We start from the raw sequence: 14359 nt of genomic DNA, 5'->3' as shown, positions 1-14359 counted from the left end.
GTACAATACCTACCTACCTCATTAGACTATAACGCCTCTATGCGTTATATTATGCCATCACAGTTTACTCATTATTCATCTAGCTCTTAATGTAAAAACTGTCTATCATTTGTATTTTGCAATGCATGTATCATGTATACAATTTTATGTTATGCACCCTGCCCACTTTGTGATTTCTAGCTGACTAGCTGATGTACCCGTGCTTCGCTACGGGATTCTCAAAAAGACTGACTTGGTGGCTTTCCTAACTGAATTCAACATAGGTCATTACAAAAATGTCAGTAGGAATGTAGCGATTGAAAGCAATGTTATCATATAAAATACTCGATCAAATGAAAAACCGCACACTTTCTCACTTTCAACGAACAGTACTACGGTGCCGATCTAAGAGTCCAAAGTTCCAGAGCTGGAATAACCAGGCCGCAGACTGCCATGAACACTCCTCTGTCATTATTCCGTTAAATATGCACACTACTCATTCCAATCAGTGCCTCAGAGTAGGGATTGAATAGCTCGAATACTATGATGAACCAGTGTGTTACGTACCAGATATATCAGAAAATGTATGAACCAGAGGAATGGCAAGCTAAAGAAGAAAGTTATCTTACTCCCCAGCTACTTCCCGCCAATATACAGGCAGGCTGTTACAGTCGATACGACCAGGCGAGTTGCCCGCGTGATTAGGGGCGCACAGCTGTGAGCTTGCATCCAGGAGATAGTGGATTCGAACCCCACTGCCGGCAACCCTGAAGATGGTATTCTGTGGTTTCCCATGTTCACACCAGTCACACCAGGCTGTACCTTAAAGCCAAGGCCGCTTCCTTCACACCACTATTCATTTCCTATCCCATCGTCGCCATAAGACCTACCTGTGTCGGTGCGACGTCAAGCAAATTAAAAAAACCTCGGTGCGCTGCAGTAATCCTATCTATCGGGGATAAGAGGAAACAGAAGACAAAAAGCACATCACAACAAACAATGGTCAATGTAATGTTATTGTTGATAAAGTTTATGAGCTTTCTATATTGCAGGCCTTCACATTAGTTTTCTTTCGACTCTGTGATATTAGGGTGTTCTACAAAATTATTTAAATCGTAGACTGTAGTTCCTTATTCTCAGACTTTACATACCGATTTTCACTAAATTCTGTATACCCATTTTCTAAGTAATAATAATAATAATAACTTAAATGTTTCCACCTTTTCAATACAATATATTCACAAAATTACAAAATTATACGGTACTAGTTTCGACCCGTCTAGGGGTCATCATCAGCCGTATTGGAGCAAAGATCATTTGTGGCGAAATCCTATATTGTAGCGAATTATTTCCCATCTTTGTCTAGCGATTTTCATTAAGACACGACAACTAATAAGATAAATATTTGAGAATTAAATTTCAGGCCTTTCCCTAAACTACCATTTCACTCAGCGTGATTAAAATAATACAGACAGACAGACAGACAGACAGACAGAAACTACGGAAAAGTAAAAAATGCATTTCCTTGTAACTGTGGACATGACAGATACAGAAATATCATTCATTTCAAATTCTGAGCAATGCACAGGCAAAACACTTATTTTATATATAGATTACATTACAGGCCTTCCCCTAAACTACCATTTCACTCAGTGCGAATAACATGATTGATTTCTCGTGACTCGGCGCTGATATGGACTTAGTAACACAAATCCAAATTCATGAATATCTGATTATATGCGGTACGGTAACAATGTATAAGACATAAGTGATCGGAAATTTAATAACTTCTTACATAACTACTACTAATTTACGACATAACTAAAGTTATGTTAGTTATGTAGTATTTATCGATACGACCACTAATAACATAAATAACTTATTTGAGAATTACACTTCAGGCCTTCCCCTAAACTACCATTTCACTCAACGTGAATAAAATAATTTGTAGCCTAGATTGCAGTGGTTCATCACCCGACATTACATACCGATTTTCATTAAATTCTCTTCAACCGTTTTCTATTGATGTGTGTACATACAGACAGACAGACAGACAGACAGACAGAAACTACGGAAAAATAAAAAATGCATTTCCTTGTAACTGTGGACATGACAGATACAGAAATATCATTCATTTCAAATTCTGAGCAATGCACAGGCAAAACACTTATTTTATATATAGATTACATTACAGGCCTTCCCCTAAACTACCATTTCACTCAGTGCGAATAACATGATTGATAGCCTAGATTATAGCAACCTATTCCCCGACTTTGTATACCAATTTTCATGAAGATACGACCACTAATAAAATAAATATTTGACAATTAAATTTTAGGCCTTCTCCTAAACTACCATTTTTTTCAGCGAGTATAGCCTATATTGTAGCGAATTATTTCCCATCTTTGTCTAGCGATTTTCATTAAGACACGACAACTAATAAGATAAATATTTGAGAATTAAATTTCAGGCCTTTCCCTAAACTACCATTTCACTCAGCGTGATTAAAATAATTTATAGCCTAGTTTGTAGCGGTTCATCACCCGACTTTACATTCCGATTTTCATTAAATTCTCTTCAGCCGTTTTCTCGTGATGCGTGTACATACAGACAGACAGACAGACAGACAGAAATTACGGAAAATTAAAAAATGCATTTTCTTGTTACTGTCGACATGACCGATACAGAAATACCATTCTTTTCAAATTCTGAGCAATGTACAGACAAAACTCTTATTTTATATATATAGATCACGACGCCATTAAGCGTCGAAACCGGTACTAGTAATAATAAATAACATGTTGTGAACACCTTGTACAACACACTTTGTATTGAATAGGTTGAACCTTCTTTAATTCTAATTGAGAATAAGCATAGCCGTTGACAGGAGACTACGTCAAGAACAGGCAGGTTTCAGAGAAGGTCGGTCTACTGTGGATCAGATTAACACACTAAGGCTAATCATTGAACAATTTCCTGAGTATCAGACATCTCTGTATATACTTTTCATTGATTTTGAAAAGGCCTTTGACTCTATCAACCGGAGGAAAATGTGGAAGGCTATGGAAAAGTTCGGAATTCCACAAAAGATAGTCCGTCTTACACAGGCAATGTATGATGGATATACTTGTCAAGCAGAACATAAAGGGAAGCTGTCTGAACCTTTTGCTGTAAAATCTGGAGTAAGACAAGGATGTCTACTGTCGCCAATCTTGTTTATCATGACACTGGATTGTATGCTGAGAGAGGCAACGAATAGAAAGCGTGGCATTCAGTGGGGATTAAATAACCGATTGGAAGAACTGGATTATGCGGATGATTTCTGTCTTCTTGCAGAATGTTTTCGGGACATGGAAATCAAACTGAATGACTTAAAAATAGAAGCTAAAGAAGTAGGCTTAAAGATTAATAACAAAAAGACTAAAGAAATGCTCATAAACCATCGTAACAATTGCAACTTGACTCTAGATGGAATGGATATAGAAAGGGTAGAGGAATTTTGCTACTTAGGAAGCATGGTAAGCCAGGATGGAGGTGCTTTTAGAGATGTGGTGAGTCGTATAAATAAAGCCAAAGGAGCTTTTGCACAGTTACGACCAATATGGAGATCCCCTCACATTCGTATAAAAACAAAGCTAAGGATATTCAACTCAAATGTTAAATCTGTGTTCCTGTATGGAAGTGAGACCTGGAAAGTGACCAAAGACATTACCACAAGGTTACAGACTTTTATAAATCGGTGCTTGAGGTACATTATGAGAATATGGTGGCCAAAAGCTATCTCAAACAAAGACCTTTGGGAGGCCACAAGTCAAAGTCCCATACAGGAACAGATAATGAGATGAAAATGGAGGTGGATTGGGCACACCCTGAGAAGACCACAAGAGAGTATCACGAGGCAGGCATTGAGTTGGTATCCACAAGGCAGTCGCAGGCAAGGCAGACCGAGGATTACCTGGAAGAGAACCATAGATAAGGAGATGAAGTTAACAAGACATGGAGGGAGGTGAAAGCATTGGCAGCAGATAGAACAAGCTGGAGAAATTTCGTCGAGACCCTATGTTCCATGTGGAATTAAAGGAAATAAGTCTAGTTACCCTCCAGGGTAGGTTTTTCCCTCGGACTCAGCGAAAGATCCCACCTCCACCGTGTCAAGGGCAGTGATCTGGAGCATGAGACTTTGGTTCGGGGATACAAGTGGGGAGGAGGACTAGTACCTAGCCCAGACAGCCTCACCTTCTATGCTGAACAAGGGCCTTGTGAAGGCATGGGAAGATTGGAAGGGACAGGCAAAGAAGAGAGAAGGAAGTGGCCGCGTCCTTAAGTTAGGTACCATTCCGACATTTTCCTGGAGAAGTGGGAAACCACGGAAAATTACTTCGAGGATGGCTGAGGTGGAAATCGAACCCACCTCTACTCAGTTGACCTCCCAAGGCTGAGTGGACCCCGTTTCAGCCCTGTGCCACTTTTCAAACTTCGTGGCAGAGCCGGGAATCGAACCCGGGCCTCCGTGGGTGGTGGCTAATCATTCTAACTACTACACCACAGAAGCGGACTACAACTGAAAAGTAATTTTTTTAAATCGTGAGTAACTTTCACCAGCGCTATGTGTAGTCTCTAGTGAACTCGCGAAACATAGGTTGAAGCAGGCCCGGAACTAGGGCGGGGCAGGGGGGGCACGTGACCCGGGCGGCAGATTTCAGGGGGCGGCAAAATTTGTAAATTTAAAAAAATATAAAATATTTAATTTTTCAAAATAATAATACCACAACTAATATTGTTTAATTTTATTTAATTTTGTTGCCCAATTCATTAACTTTCTTACACTGACATTGTAAACCATGTTATTTTCTTCATTATAAGGGACGACACAAGAATTAACGCAATTCGTGGGTCTGGAGCGAGTCTTATACTGTTATGCCTACTACTGATATAAATAATTAGTAGTCTGAGCACTCGGCAGCGGGGTCGGGCTCGAAAACAGTCTGACCTTGACGCGATGCGAGAGCATCTCATCTACCTCACCCCCTTTCTCCCCATGCTCCCCTCTGCTTCCAGTAAACAGTAAACTAAACAGACACCTGCAGTCATCGTTGCCGTTATCGAAGGCTACACATGTGTTACCGTTTATCAGCGCTTTGAAAACGGAATTGTTTAGTACACTTTGGGTTGCGTTTTTATCAGTTCCCAAATTATGGATGGCAAAAAACGACTCAGTGGACCCGAGTATAGAAAACTTACCAAAGAAAAAAAATGAAGAAAGAAAGCGATGTGCTGTCACAAATCCCAAAATTAGAAGCATTTCTTAAAAAACCTAATGTTAATGAAGATGAAGGCTCGAAAGAAAAATCAGGTAAGTAAATATTAATTTTTATTTCAATAATTAAATTATAGCACATTAGGGAAGAGATGAATTAATTGTACCTTATCAGACTTTACGACAATTTTTTTAACTTCATTTTGTAATATATCATATTACAGATTGAATTTTAATCCCGGCTTTTAATATTTTAGATGACGTTGAAGCTGGAGAGGAAGGTACGCAACATGTTGAATTTTTCAAGAAACTCAGTCCTACTGGTGAAGTGAATGAAGATGAATTATTATCTCGTCCAGACCCTACAACTGGTATTCAAGAAACTTCCAAGTTTTCCTTTGATTTTAGGGATCCTGGTTCATGGCCACAGAGTTTTTCAGATTCTGAAAGGTGTTACATAACAAAAGTTAGCTTCGAAAATCTGATTGAGCCAAATTTAAGTAATAGCAGCTGAGAAGGACGTAACTTAACCAAAGACTGGTTTTATAAACTTCTCAAAAATAGAGAAAAAGTAAAGAGATCGTGGTTAGGCTATGGTGAAAGTAAGAAAGCTCTATGTTGTGTTCCCTGCAGGCTGTTTTCACACTTAGCATCAAATCAAGTGCATTCCTTAGCTAAAGAGAAAGGACTCACTAATTGGAGAAAACTCTGTGAAAATTGCCTGAATGTGAAAATTCATCCAACCACAAACTTTGCTTTTGTTCGTGGAAAGCTTTAGAATCTTGTTTAGGAAAGGGAGGTATTGATGCAGAACTCCAAAACCAGATCCATCAAGAAGAGTCTTACTGGAAGGCGGTATCGCGCTGCATTATCGACACTATTAGCTGCTTCTGTGGATCAGTGGTAGAGTGTCGGCCTCCGGATCCCAAGATAGCGGGTTCAAACCCGGCAGAGGTAGTCAGATTTTTGAAGGGCGGAAAAAAGTCCATTGGACACTCCACGCCGTACGATGTCGGCATGTAAAAGATCTCTGGTGACACATTTGGTGTTTACCCGACAAAATTCATTAAATCTCAGCCATAGACGCCCAAGAGAGTTGCGGTTTACTCGGTCTGCCATCTAGTGGGCCTAGAGTAAAACGGAACGTCGAAATTGACGAGCAGACAGCCAGATGGCGTCAAATTGAAATGTCTGCACACGGTAGCTGAGGCCATACGATGATTATTATTATTATTATTATTATTATTATTATTATTATTATTATTATTATCATCGATGCTATTCTGTTCCTAGCAAAGCAAGGGAGTCCATTCTGAGGAACTAAAGAAGACTGTGATTTCAGCGACCCATCCAGTGGAAAGTTCTTGAACACAGTAGAACTTATATCACATTACAATGTCCCTCTTCTACAACATATTGAGCGGCATAAGAAAGGGTAAATCTCGTATTTCTCACATAAAATACAAGACGAGTTCCTTGAAATGATTACCAATAACATAAGGCAAAAGATAACACAAGACATTTTGGATGCAAAATATATTTGACTGCACTCCGGATATCAGCCACAGTGAGCAAATGACTCAAGTAGTTAGTTACGTAAAAACAAATACAATGGAGGTAGAAGAAAGTTTTATTGATTTTTTCCCAGTTAGTGACAAAACAGAAATCCTAAAAAAATTACACAAAGATGGACTAAACTTAAGAGAATTGTACAGGCCAATCCTACGACAATGGGGCAAATATGGCCGGGAAGTATAAAGGAGTTCAGTCCAGACTACTTCAGGAGAACGAGCTGGCATATTTTGTCCCATGTGCTGCTCACTCCCTCAATTTAGTTGGTGCTAATGCGGACAGTGCTACTATTGAGGGTCAGAATATTTTCGGAACTTTGAACAGTATGTATTCTTCCTTTGCGGCTTCAACTTCACGATGGGAAGTTCTCCGAAAATATGTGCCACTGACAATGAAACCTGAAAGCAATACAAGATGTCTGCAAGATTAAATGCGGTCGAAGCTGTGTATAAACTTTACGGTAAAGTTGTGCAGGCTCTAGAGGATCTTAAAAACCATGATCTCTCAATACCTCAAACTAAGAGTGAGGCCAGCTCCCTTTTGAAAAATATTGGGAAACTTGAATTCATCGTTTCCACGTGTTTTTGGCAAGCTTTGTTCATAAAATATCTATCATGTCTGTACCGGGAGATACACCTCAACCCCGCACATTTAAAAGAAGTGCCTTAAGGAACTCCATCTATCGAACAACTTGTGAAACTGTTAATACATAAAGTTGGGACATTAATCAGAAGATGTCACTACTGAATAACTGAGAAATTTGTTATTTTAAAGTTTCCTAAACTGACTGGATTTCTTTGTTTTGGTGTACATCAAGAAGTTTAAACTTTTCTACCTAGATGTCTCTGCAAAAAACTGTCATGCTCCCTGGCGCAAGGTGGAAAATTAGTGATTTAAAGAAGTTTCATTTATTTTGGTACTTCAAGGTTTCCACACTTCCTTCTCATCCCGCCAGCTTTTGAATCTGGCCAATAACACATTTCCTCTATTTATTTTTGAGCCAATCATTGGCTTCTTGTAGGGTTTTGGTTTAACCAATAAAAATGAGAGGGTATGTCCGGATCTAGTCCAGAGCCTTCTCAAAAACTCCCCTCGGGTATACAAGCGGTGGCTTTTTCAAGCTACCTTATCTTACTGATCGTCGAAGATCTGAGTGTGTTTGTTAAGACAGGAGGCGGGGTGCCTCATTCTTCGGCAGGCAGAACATCAGTCCACCAGTTTTATGTCTCTGTATCTATCTCCGCAGACTTACCCGAGAGGAAGGTTCTAATTTCTAATTATGCAACCATCCATTTCCTAAAAAATTACACTACTTCATGCTAATGTAAAACTTCATAAAGTCTTTAACTGTAAATCGGGGACAGAGAGTGCATTACCCTCTCGAGTTTCCCTTCAATTTATCTTGAGGTGACTACTATTTTCTAACTGTTTCTCTTTCTGTAAAGCATTAATTAACCTTCTTTCTAGTCACCTCAGTAGCTTGGGATTAGCCTCTGCATCATCGGGCCATGAGCCCAAGTAGGGTTTTAAAAACTTTGTTTGCAAGGAGCACAAGTGTACACCTCCATACATTTTAAGTTTAGGCCAGTAATGTTAACCTGTTCTTCTTTTTCACGAAGGCCCAGTAGTATGGGTACTAGATACCCCTGTATTAACTAACTTGTAAGTGATAGACTGTGCCTAGAAAGGCCAGAGATTGTAAGGTTTTGTGTAAAGTTACTTTATGTAGGCTGTATGGATTTGGGAGCTGTCTCCTTGGTAAAATTTGGGAGAGCATATAAGTTCTTTTATTTTATATTTGTGTAATAATTAGTTGTGCCTTTGGAAGGCCTTAAATTGTAACGGTTGGAGCAAAGTGCTATGGATAATTTGAAGTTTTGGGAGATTTCTCTCCTTATCTATCTAACTAAGCGTGACTTTTGCGACGTTGTAAATTTGTAAATTGGAGCTTGCAGCTCAGAACTTGTAAATTTGGGGCTTGAAGCCCAAAACTGTTAAATTCCCTATTCTGGGCTTTTCTATTCTGGCATCAAAATTGTCATTGTACCTGATACATTGGTTTTCCTTCACTAAGTGAAGAATTTTGTTAAGTTTTGAGATCTGAAAAGAAATATACGGTAAACTTTATTTTAAAGTTTTAATTCAATTTTCGATATCGTAGATAGACCTATTCAAGCCCACACCTTCTTTCACCTCTCTGCGTTCCATGGATAACCCCGGAACAATATCAATGAGTTTTTGCAAATAAAAGGTGTAACAGTAGATTTAAGTGCCTGGAAACTTCAAGGTCTTTTAACGCTCTTGAAGTCTTGCAGAGAGTTTGCTCCATCTGAGACCATTACTGAGGGTAAATTCTTAGCAAGCATGAGTGATCTACCATCTGAGTTCTCAGAAAAAAGACAAAGATAAAAAGGAAAAAGTAATGTCTGATGAGCTGTGTGGCGATGAAGCTCCGACAAGTACTGAGAATGTGTACCAAGTAGCTATGTTAGAGGTTATTGACCAGATGATTACAGAACTCAGTGACAGGTTTAAGGCTTTGGACAACATAAACAGCAAGGTTGGATTTTTGAATGGAGTTCAAATTAAAGAAATGCAAACAAAAGATCTTAAAATGAAAGCAGAAGAATTGGCAAATATCTACACTGCTGATCTCAACACTGAAGAATTTAAATTTGAAATAGAAAGTTTCAAGCACCACACTTCATCAGTTGACGAAAATTTAAAGAAAGCCACATCAAGAGAAATGTTAAGTCTCATTTATAAAAATAAACTAGAGGAAGGCTACCCTAACATTACTACAGCACTGAAAATGTTTCTCACGTTGCCAGTTACAGTGTCATCTGGAGAACAAAGTTTTAGCAAACTCAAAATCATCAAAAATTACATGAGAAGTACAATGGGACAGGAGAGACTCTCTAATCTAACTATTATCTCAATTGAACACAAATGAGCATCCCTTACCAACTTTGACGACATCATCAGTACATTTGCAGCTAAGAAGGCTTGAAGAATTCAGTTTTGAGGTACAATACATAACAAATTTTTGCGTAGTTACAATTGAGTTACACTACAAACAAATTATTTGTATTAGTCATGTATAAGTGTATTAATATAAGTGTTGTTCAATATAAGTGTAATGTATGTATCAATATGTATAAGTGTTTTTCATAAATAAAACTTCTTAATAGTACACATATGTTGTGTAATTTCAACTGCCGCATCTAAAAAAAATAGCTTGCGGAGGTATTATATTTTAGTGGTAGGGCAAGGGGAGGGGGGATGGGGGGGGGGGGGGGTGGCAAACTGATCTTTGCGCCACCCCCCCCCCCCCCCTGAGAAATCGCCTAGTTCTGGCCCTGGGTTGAAGATCCAATGTAGTGCAGCTAGGACGATGTCACAGAGGCTAGACATACAAAATGGCACAGCCTGGACGATGTCACAGCGTGTTTTACAAGGCTGCAAAGACTATCTTTACAAGACCAGGCCAGTGAAAAGATCATTGGTCTGGATTGGTGAGGTCTGGTTAGTAACCGTTGTGCTGGAGGGAGGGGAGCAAGCAAAGGGAGTCTGGGGGGGCGTAAGGTCTAGCATTTCATATAGAGTCTTGCTAAATTGTGAATTTCAAATCATTCAGTTTTCTAATTTTCAACAAGAGTGACAGCCTTGTGGGCACACATGATGCAGGATCTATTGCAGGCAACAGAAAATAGCCTGCATGACAGCTGACCCGGCTGACCAAAGTCGGCAAATAGCAGCATATAAAATGTTCACAAATCTGAGATTTATAGTGCCTCCATTTTAATTCTTCTATATAAGTGAGAAAACAGTACTGCTAGGGGCAGCTTGGTGAGTCCTTGGCAGGCATATAGGAAGGATCTCTCCTCTACGCTACTTACGTATCGTTTCACGTCATTTTTATTAATTTTTCAGTAGGTGAACTCGACAGGAAACTGTCAGATTATAACTGAACATTTTTGAGGAAAATGAAATGAAATGGCGTATGACTTTTAGTGCCAGGAGTGTCCGAGGACATGTTCGGCTCGCCAGGTGCAGGTCTTTTGATCTGACACCCATAGGCGACCTGCGCGTCGTGATGAGGATGAAATGATGATGAAGACAACACATACACCCAGCCCCCGTGCCAGCGAAATTAACCAACGATGGTTAAAATTCCCGACCCTACCGTGAATCGAACCCAGGACCCCTGTGACCAAAGGTCAACACGCTAACCAGTCAGCCATGGAGCATTTTTTAGGACATATTTCCATGTAAATTACGAATTCTCTTGTTCGTACTTCAAAGTTCTGTACTTCTAGAAGCACAGCCTTTTTTTTATGAAACAAATGCATGTTTATACTAAGCATTATTGCCAATTAGCCCAGCTGAAGAAATTTAAGATATAAGAATGTAATTTAAGTCAATCTTATTATTTTTCAGATCAAATGTGAAAAAATACCATATAGATCAACATAGAAATACTGCGATGCATTTGACACGAGTACAGAAAGCTGTGTCAATGCAGCTTTTCTACCAGTCCACTTTGAAGAGCGACCAACAACAATTTTCTCTACACCTGTGCACTGCAATGTTGGGAGCTAATATCCCCCTGCATAAACTGCATCTTCAAACTTCAACAAGCTGCCGGGAGCAATCACCGAGCTGGAGAAGAGTTGCATGGCCTGGTGGAATCATTCAGGGTTGTGAAAGAAGTCAGGGGAAGTTTTGACTGAACCTCTGGGAAGGTAGCCGCTGTCAGCAAAAAGTTCCATAAGAGTCCTGCAGCAGAATCCGTGACGGAAAGTGACAGTAAAAGTAGCCAGGGTGCTACGAGGTGAGGTAGATGAAGCAGTTGAACTAAGACCAGATGAAGTGGCTTCATTGAAGTTTTGTCCAATCACTTCCTGTGATGTTGAGAGATCTTCCTGGAGATCTTCCGCCCAACAGAAGAACAAGGCTGTTAATGGAAAACTTTGAAAAGTTGCTTATCCTTTTTTTTTTCTTCTTCTTCTTTTATGACCACATAGGATCACTTTAGTCAGTCCGTCGTTCAGGTCTCTTTGAAGGGATTGTTCGGGCTTTGCGGTCCTCCCAGTACTTCTTCAGACGCTCCGATCTTCGTGCCCTTTCCTCAGTTGAAAATGTGCGTGTTGTTGGTTTGTTTTGTGTAAGGGTAAAGCGGAGGTTTGTATTCTTGAGTTTTGTATTCAATTTTATCTTATTTTTGGTGTCTTCTGTTGTAAGGCCTATTTCCTTCAGATCCTCTCTTACTTCTCTGATCCATTTACATCCTGTTGTGGTATTTTTTGAGACGAGATTGTGTTGTACTAGTTGTTTCAGAAGTCTCGAGTCCTGCATCCTCATGATATGTCCAAAGAATCCCAGTCTCCTCTTACGCATAGTATCTGTAATGGGTTCTAGCTCTTTGTACACGACTTTGTTAGGTATTAACCGCCACTGTCCATCTTTCTGATATTTTTTGTTGATACAGGTTCTTCCAATCCTCCTTTCAATTTTCTGAAGTCTGTCAGTCTTTGATTGTTTATTCAGGTAAAAGAGTGTTTCTGCTGCATATGTAGCTTCCGGTTTTATAACTGTGTTGTAGTGTTTTATTTTTGTATTTATTGATAGACATTTCTTTTTGTAGATATCCCATGTTAATTTTTGTGCTTTAGCTAATCTATTTGTTCTTACTTGGATTGAGATTTTTTCATTTAAGTTATGTGTTATTACTTCTCCAAGATATTTAAACTGAGTTACTATTTTGATTTTATTACCATTTATGGTGACTTCTTTTAGCTGTGTTGGTTTTTGGGGCATAATTTCTGTTTTTTCAAATGATATTTTGAGGCCAATTTTATTTGCAATGTTTTGAAGTTCTGATATCTGGGTTTTTGCTTCTTTTATGTCCACTGCTAGTAATGCTAAATCGTCAGCAAAACCCAGGCAATTTGTTTTGATTTTTCGGCCAATCTTTATTTTGGGGGGACATTTTCTAAACCATTCCCTCATTACCATTTCTAGAGCACAGTTAAATAATAGTGGTGAGAGCCCATCTCCCTGCCGTAGTCCAGTTTTAATTTCAAATGTCTCTGATGTTTCACCCCTAAACTTCTTATCCTTTTATAGTAATTGAATACGTTTTTAAATGATAAGTATTTTTTTCGTGCCTATTTTGTTGCCTATTTTACAAGTTAGTACCTATTTACATGCCTATTTTAACTGTTTTTAGTGCCTATAATTCTCATCTCTAGTTATTAAAGATAAGATCTGGGAGTGCCTGGGGAAAAGAAATGTGCCTGAAGAACTGGTAAGGAAAATTCAGGAGTTGTACAGAGACTGTACTAACTGTGTACAAATTGGGGAAAGTTGATCATCATGGTTTGAGACCAAGAGTGGAGTTCAGCAAGGAAGTGCACTGTTCCCACTACTGTCCATCACTGTTATGGACAATATAATGAAGAACGTCAAGGAAAAGTTAGGTGAACTGAATGCAGTGGCCTTTGCTGATGATATGATTTGGGGTGAAACAGAACAGGAAGTACAGACCAGACTCAACGTATGGAAATCCCAGTTCCAGGAATATACCCTCAACATGGTGATGGCAGTCAACAGAGAAGGGCATCCAGAAAGTGTAAAACTAGGAGACCACCAGCTAGTGTGTGTGTGTGTGTGTGTGTGTGTGTGTGTGTGTGTGGATAGTTTTATTTACCTTGGAAGTGTAATCTCCAGCGGTAATTTGGTCAGAAAGGAAATTACAAATAGAGTGCAAAAGGGATCAGAATTCTATCAACAAGTAAGAACACTTTCATGGGATGACATGATTCCAAAAAACCGACCAAACTGATGACGTTTAACAGCTTTTTCATACCAATATTGACCTATGGTATTGAAGTGTGCACCCTCACAAAAAGAGATTCATCAAGATTGCAAACATCGGAGATGAAATTTCTTAGATCCACCATCCAGAAGACCAAGATGAACAAGTTAAGAAATGAGGAGGTGAGGAAAGAAGCCAGAATAAAAACATCCCTATTAGACCGAATTGGCACATCCAGACTACAGTGGTATGGGCATGTGATGAGCATGGAGCCTACAAGAACAGCCAGAATAAATTTGGAAAGACAAGTGGAGGGGAAAAGACCTGCAGGAAGACCTAAAACCCAATGGATGGACATGATCAAGGTTGATCTAGTTACCAGAGGATGGACAGTGAATGATGTTCTCCATGACAAGTTGTATATTGAAAGGAAGAAGTGGAAAAGGCTCAATAAGAGTACCCAGAAAACTGGAACTGTACAATAATGATGATTAGGCATATCAATGCAAAATAAGCATATTTTAAGATGTTTATGCCCAACATTGTCATATGCTTTAGTAACATCCAACAGTGCTACATAGCAACTCCTATTAGACTTGGCATTCTTGACATATCTATTAATAAAGGAAGTGTTAATGTGGGTCCCAGGGATAAGCCCTTGTTGTTGAAAGGAGAAACTTAAAACCATGTGCAAATACCTGTTGAGTACTTTCCCTATTACCTTTCTAATT

At 39.2% G+C, this 14359-nt stretch overlaps 1 protein-coding gene across 1 annotated transcript in view; it reads right to left on the bottom strand.

The window, feature by feature from the left end:
* The window catches only part of epsilonCOP (coatomer subunit epsilon), a 96198-nt gene that overhangs the window by 38134 nt on the left and 43705 nt on the right, over positions 1 to 14359 (bottom strand). The gene's annotated exons all lie outside the window — the stretch shown is intronic.

Source organism: Anabrus simplex, chromosome 1 (assembly GCF_040414725.1).
Source record: "Anabrus simplex isolate iqAnaSimp1 chromosome 1, ASM4041472v1, whole genome shotgun sequence".
In the NCBI taxonomy this organism is placed as follows: domain Eukaryota; kingdom Metazoa; phylum Arthropoda; class Insecta; order Orthoptera; family Tettigoniidae; genus Anabrus; species Anabrus simplex.
This window is presented reverse-complemented; position numbering and strand designations above follow the sequence as displayed.